This window comes from Gossypium hirsutum, chromosome A12 (genome assembly GCF_007990345.1).
Source record: "Gossypium hirsutum isolate 1008001.06 chromosome A12, Gossypium_hirsutum_v2.1, whole genome shotgun sequence".
NCBI classification, from domain to species: domain Eukaryota; kingdom Viridiplantae; phylum Streptophyta; class Magnoliopsida; order Malvales; family Malvaceae; genus Gossypium; species Gossypium hirsutum.
The window spans coordinates 16,362,105-16,369,469 of record NC_053435.1 but is presented as its reverse complement, the minus strand read 5'-3'; the positions used below and the strand labels follow the sequence as shown (position 1 = coordinate 16,369,469).

Genomic DNA, 7,365 nt, shown 5'->3' with positions numbered 1-7,365 from the left:
CAATAAATGACCAAATAAATCAATTAAAAACATGCCTATACCAGTTTGATTTATCAATATTTGAACACAATCATGGTAATTAGCATAAATTCAATTTTGAATTTCCTATGAAAGGAAACATAATAAATACCATTATTCTGCCTTCTTATATATTTTTTGTAATGTTCTGTCTATAAAGTAGTCAAATTTAACTAATCTCACTCCAACGTCAATTCTTTTAGTCTGCCATAGATATGCCGAATAAAGCTCAGCCTCATGTTGCCCTGCTAGCCAGTCCTGGCATGGGACATCTCATTCCTATCATTGAGCTTGGCAAACGAATGGTCAGTCACAATGAGTTTCATGTCACTATCTTTTTCGTCGCAAGTGATCATGCCTCGATCACATCCCTTCTCAAATCGCCAACTTCCGATAATCTTGACATCGTTGCACTCCCATTCGTGGATATCTCGGGCAGCCTAACACACATCTAGTGACAAAACTTCTCGTCATCATGCGGGAGTCGTTGCTATGAAGATTCGCTCCATGGCTTTGATTGTGGACTTGTTCGGAGCCGATGCTTTTGAGATAGCCTAGGAGTTTGGAATGCTTAAGTACGTGTTCGTCACTACTAAAGCATGGTTCCTGGCCGTCATATTCCATTCGTCAAGCCTTGACAAACAGGTCATCTTGGAGGGGCATGTTAAGGGCCGAAAGCCGTTGAAAATTCCAGGTTGTAAGTCGCTTTCTTTCAAGGATACTCTTGAATCGTTGCACGATATCGATAGTCTTGATGAATCCGAATTTATTGGAACTAAAATGTCAAAGAGTAATGGGATCTTGATCAATACTTGGCAAGATCTTGAGTGTTCAACCATTGAAGCACTTAGGGATAACAACTACTTGGGGGGACTTATTAAGGTTCCAATTTATCCTATCGGTCCACTGGTCAGACAAGAGGGTAAGCAAGTTTTAGATAAACAAGCAAAACAGTGGCTGGACAAGCAACCGATTGAATCGGTCATTTATGTCTCGTTTGGCAGTGGGGGGACTCTATCAGCTAAGCAAATGACTGAGTTGGCTTGTGGTTTAGAGCAAAGCCAACAAAAATTTATTTGGGGCGTTCGTCCTCCATCAAACAACGCACTTGGGAGCTATTTCACCATAGGGAAGAACGATGGGGATGGAACCCCAGATTACTTGCCCCAAGGGTTTTTCACTCGAGCCAAAGACATTAGCTTGGTAATCCCAATGTGGGCACCTCAAGCACAGATCCTACGCCATCCTTCGGTGGGTAGGTTTTTATCTCATTGCGGATGGAATTCAACTTTAGAGAGTATTACAAATGGGGAGCCGATGATTGCATGGCCGCTTTACGCAGAGCAAAAAATGAATGCTGCAATGCTAACTGAGGATTTCGAGATTGCTGTTCGACCAAAGGTGTCGACGACTGAGGAAATCATAGGAAGGGGGGATATTGTTGGAGCTAAATGCAACAATAGCAAGGTTCAACAAAAAGCTTGCCGAGCAAGAATCGAGACTTGCGGCAGAAACAAAGAAGAAAAATGAAATAAATTTTAAGCAAAGCTAAAATAGAGAGTATATGGATGAAATCTTGATTGAATTCATTCATTTTTTTTAAAATGGCATAAAGCCTATTTATACAAGCTTACAACTTGACAACTTAGTTGGAATACAACTAAGTTTCATCATTACATCCACTTAAAATAAATCACCACCTACTACCACTAACAAACTTAGTTGGAATACAACTAAGTTTTATCATTACATCCACTTAAAATAAATCACCACCTACTACCACTAACAAACTTAGTTGGAATACAACTAAGTTTCATCATTACATCCACTTAAAATAAATCACCACCTACTACCACTAACAAACTTAGTTGGAATACAACTAAGTTACATCATTACATCCAAATAATAATAATAGTAATAATAATAAAACATGTGATTGCTACATGCTAACCATTGCTTCAATACTCCTCCTTGGTTTGCATGGAGCAAACACCTAACTTCCTTCTTAGACATTCGAACCTTGTGACATTAAGGGCTTTAGTCAAAATGTCTGCAAGTTGATCCTCAGAATTACAATGGATCAGCTTCACTTCCTGAGCTTGCTCCATTTCTCGAACAACATGCAACTTGATGCTGAAATACTTTGTTCTTCCATGGAACACTGGATTTTTAGCAATTGCAACTGAAGATTGGTTGTCACAGAAGATCTCGGTAGCTTCCTTTTGATGCACTTTCAAATCAGCTAAGATTTTCCTTAGCCAAATGGCTTGGTTGACAGCACTTGCAGCTGCCACATATTCTGCTTCAGCAGTAGATTGAGCCACGAGACTTTGCTTCTTCGAGCTCCAGCAAAACATGGCTGAACCAAGGTTGAAAGCATACCCTGAGGTGCTTTTCATGTCATCTATCGAGCCAGCCCAGTCACTATCAGTGTAGCCAACCAGCTTCAGATTTCCTTCCTTGCTGTACCTTAAACCATAGCTCAAAGTGCCTTTGACATATCTAAGCACTCTCTTAGCAGCTTGTAAATACTTTTTATTGCAACAATGCAAGAACCTTGAGAGCAATCCTACAGCATACATTATGTCTGGTCTAGTGGCAGTTAAATATAATAGACAACCAACTAGACTTCTGTAGGTTGTTTCACAAACCTTCTCAAAATCACCTTGGCTCGATAGTTTTTCTCCAACAGCAACAGGTGTTTTAGTTGCTTTACTGTTTTGCATGGAGAACTTGGTCAGAATCTTTGTGGCAAAGTTTCTCTGACTTAGAAATATCCCATTTTGTGCTTGAGTCACCTCCATTCCAAGGAAATAAGACATTTCCCCTAGATCAGACATTTCAAATACTTCTTGCATCTTGGTCTTGAAATCGACCAGCACTGCTCGATCTCCTCCTGTCACCAGCAGGTCATCAACATATAGGGATACAATGAGCTGTGTTTGTGTCCCTTGCTTCTTGACATACAGTGTTGGCTCACTCTTGCTTCGATCGAATCCCAAATTAGTCAAGTAGCCATCGATTCTGCTGTACCAGGCCCTTGGAGCCTGTTTTAAGCCATATAGGGCCTTCTTCAGTTTGTAGACCATATGCTCTCTGCCAGCTATCTCAAACCCTTGTGGTTGTTCAACATAGATCTCTTCATCTAAGAAACCATTCAGAAAGGCTGATTTCACATCGAGTTGATGGATCTTCCACTCGAGCTGTGCTGCTAAGGCAATCAGTAATCTGATGGTGTCTAGCCTGGCCACTGGTGCAAAGGTCTCCAGGTAGTCCAGGCCATACCTCTGACTGAACCCCTTGACAACTAGCCTTGCTTTCAGTTTGTTCAAGGTACCATCAGCATTTTGCTTGGCTTTGTACACCCATTTCACCCCAATTATCTTCCTTTTGACTGGCCTTTCAACTAATTCCCAGGTCTGGTTCTTCTCAATCATGCTAATCTCCTCAGCCATTGCCTGCTTCCACTCTTGCTGAGCTTCAGCCTCTTCAAAATTGCTTGGTTCAGCTATGGCTACATGAGCTCTTTCATAAATCTCAGTCAATGGTCTTGTTCCTCTAACTGGTTCATCATCAATGTCCATTTCAGGAACATTTTGATCTGGCTCAGCTTGATCTGCTGCAAGTCCTTCTGAAACTTCCTCAGGTTCATGTTTTTCCCAGTTCCAACATGACTTTTCATCAAATACCACATCCCTACTGACTGACACTTTCTTTGTTGAAGGATCCAAGATCCTATAGCCCTTATTAACAGTGCTGTAGCCCACCAAAATACCAGGTCGAGCCCTTCAGACAATTTGTCCCTTTTGACAGCAGGTACATGAGTATAACAGATGCATCCAAAGACCTTCAGATGAGCCAGTGATGGCTTGAATCCAAACCAGGCTTCGAATAGAGTCTTCTGATCCAAGGCCTTGGTTGGAAGCCTATTTTGAATGTAGTTTGCAGTGTTAACTGCCTCTGCCCATAGTGCTTTAGGCAGATTCTTCTGAATCATCAAGCACCTGGCCATATCCATCAAACTCCTATTCTTCCTTTCACTTACACCATTTTGCTGAGGTGTATATGTGTTGGTAAGTTGATGTTTGATGCCTGCCTTATCACAGAAGGCTTGGAACTGAGCTGAGGTGTACTCAGTCCCATTATCAGACCTTATGGACTTCAGCTTACAACCTGTTTCAGTCTCACCAGCAGTCTTGAACTTCCAAAACACTGAGGCCGCCTCTGATTTCTGTTTTAGGAAGTAAAGCCAGCAATATCTTGAAAAATCATCAATGAACAGTATGAAGTACCTGTTTCCACTTAATGACTCAGTCCTCATAGGGCCACACACATCAGTGTGCACCAGTTGGAGTTTTTCAGAGGCTCTCCAGGCTTGATTCGAGGGAAATGGGAGTCTGGCCTGCTTTCCTAGCTGACACACTTCACACACATCATCATGATCCACTGAGTTGATGAAGTTTTCAGCCAAGTCCTCTCTGACCATTCGAGCCATCGATCTGAAGTTGGCATGTCCTAGTCTTTGATGCCAAAGCTTGGATTCATCTGATGTGACTGTGTAGGCAATGTCTGACTCCCTGGTCCAGTCAACTACAAAGCTCTTATTAGCCATAGGAACTGCCATCAGCTTGGATCCACTTGGATCATTGATTTGGCATTGGTTGTCTTTGAACACAATAGAATAACCTTTCTCCAGCAACTGAGCTATGCTGAGCAGGTTTCTGTCAATTTCAGGCACCAAAAGCACATTTGAAATCACTTTGGCACCTGTGGGGGTGCATATCAGCACATCACCCTTGCCTTCAGCTTGAATAAAATGTCCATTTCCTATCTTGACTTTAGTTCTGCAGCTTCTGTCTAAAGACTTGAAGATTGCAGCATCAGGTGTCATGTGGTTGGTGCATCCACTGTCTAGAAGCCAACCAGATGAGAACCTTTCTTGAGCAGCTAAGCATAACACAGCAAAGACTTGCTCCTCTTGGTCACTGTCCTCCTTAGCTACTCGAGCCTCAGCTTTCTTCTGTTGAAACTGACTCTGCCTTGATTTGGCCTTACTCTTGCAGACTCTCTCAACATGACCCTTCTTTTTACAATGCTGACATACAGCATCTGGATTGAACCAGCATTTTTCTTTTGGATGACCAGCCCTTCTGCAGTGCTTGCAAGTCTGACCCTCTTTTCTTGCAACATCAGTCATTGGCTTGTCTCTCCAGGCCTTCTTGCCTTTGTAGGCAGTGTTTGTTCTTGCCTGAAAGGCACCTTCTTGATGCTCCTCCAGTCTGCTTGCTCTTCTTTGCTCTTGAGCATATAAAGCATTGATCAACTCTGTCAGGGAGATGGTGTACAGGTCCCTTGAGTCCTCGAGAGATGAGATTTTTGCCTCATACCTCTCGGGCAGAGTTGCAATAACCTTCTCCACTATCCTAGCTTCCTTGAGCTGCTCTCCAAGGAGCCTTATGCTGTTAACCACAGCCATAATCCTGTCAGAGTACTGCTTGATAGTTTCTTCTTCCTTCATCTTCAAATTCTCGAAATCTCTCCTTAAGTTTAGCAACTGTTGCTGCCTTGTCCTCTCTGTCCCTTGAAACTCCTCTTGCAACTTGTCCCAGGCTTGTTTTGGTGATTCACAGGCCATAATCCTTGTGAAAATCACATCTGACACTGAGTTCTGGATGCAAGACATGGCTTTGTGCCTCTTGGTCCTCTCATCAGCATGCTGCCTGATTTGAGCCACTGTTGGATTGCCTCTAAGTGGCTCTGGTTCAACATCTGAGTTGACTACCTCCCACAGATCGAAAGCTTGTAGGTAGGTCTTCATTTTAACCACCCATATGTGGTAGCCTTCTCCATTGAAGACTTGAGGTGCAGCTGGTGAAAAGCTTGATGAAGCCATGAATTTGTATAACAGATCCCTTAAGAAATAGGCTCTTGATACCAATTGTTGGAGCTAAATGCAACAAATAGCAAGGTTCAACAAAAAGCTTGCCGAGCAAGAATCGAGACTTGCGGCAGAAACAAAGAAGAAAAATGAAATAAATTTTAAGCAAAGCTAAAACAGAGAGTATATGGATGAAATCTTGATTGAATTCATTCATTTTTTTAAAATGGCATAAAGCCTATTTATACAAGCTTACAACTTGACAACTTGTTTGGAATACAACTAAGTTTCATCATTACATCCACTTAAAATAAATCACCACCTACTACCACTAACAAACTTAGTTGGAATACAACTAAGTTTTATCATTACATCCACTTAAAATAAATCACCACCTACTACCACTAACAAACTTAGTTGGAATACAACTAAGTTTCATCATTACATCCACTTAAAATAAATCACCACCTACTACCACTAACAAACTTAGTTGGAATACAACTAAGTTACATCATTACATCCAAATAATAATAATAATAGTAATAATAATAAAACATGTGATTGCTACATGCTAACCATTGCTTCAATAGATATTGAGGCGATGGTGAGGATGATGATGGCGGATAAGGAAGGGCATGCAATGAAGAACATAGTCAAGGAATTGAAGCAAAATGAAGAGAAGGCTTTGGACAAGGGCGGCTCGTCTTACAATTCTTTGTCTCAAGTGGCCCAAGATTGCTTGCACCACGTCCAAGTATAATATTAGACTGCTTAATTTTGTGGGAAAGAGTTTCCTAAAGGAGTATTATCTACTTATGTTTGCAAATATGAATTTCAAAAGTGATAATATACTAAATAAACCCTTTATATTTTATTTAGATAAACGAGGCGTTAATTTTTAATTGATATTCAAACTTTTATACATAGATTTATTAAAATTCATACAAAAAACTTATACATGATTTTAACATAAAACATAATATAAATTTTATACAAATATAGCTAAACATATAAAGAACAAGATTACACTCTGATTATGGAGCGACTTATAAAAAAATTGCCGCACAATAACGTAGTGAAATAAGTTTTTTTTCTCTTACTCATATATTAGGTTATTGACAAAAAACGATAATTTGAAAAAAAAACAAAAAAAAACCCTTCATCAATAATTAAAATAAAAGGCACATATGTCAATGATATATTATATAAGTAATGTTACATTCACGCCGTTCATGCCTGAAAACAATCTGGCATTCTCTTTTGCAAATCCGCAAGTCCCGTTGGTTCAGAAATACCACTGCGTATCATCTGAATTAAGAGTGCATTATCATTCTCAACCTCTACATTTCGGTAACCTCTATCCCACGCTAATTGGAGCCCTTCCAATAACGAGCGAGCTTCAGCTTGGAATATCGAAACATCACAAACTTCTTAGCAAATCCCAAAATCCATTCCCTAGCAGAGTTCCG

General features: G+C 40.5%; 1 pseudogene; it reads left to right on the top strand.

Annotated features, from left to right (window-relative positions):
• Window positions 1–233: 233 nt before the first annotated feature.
• On the top strand, window positions 234–6,656 carry LOC107920486 (UDP-glycosyltransferase 72E2-like; annotated as a pseudogene).
• The last annotated feature ends 709 nt before the right edge of the window (window positions 6,657–7,365 follow it).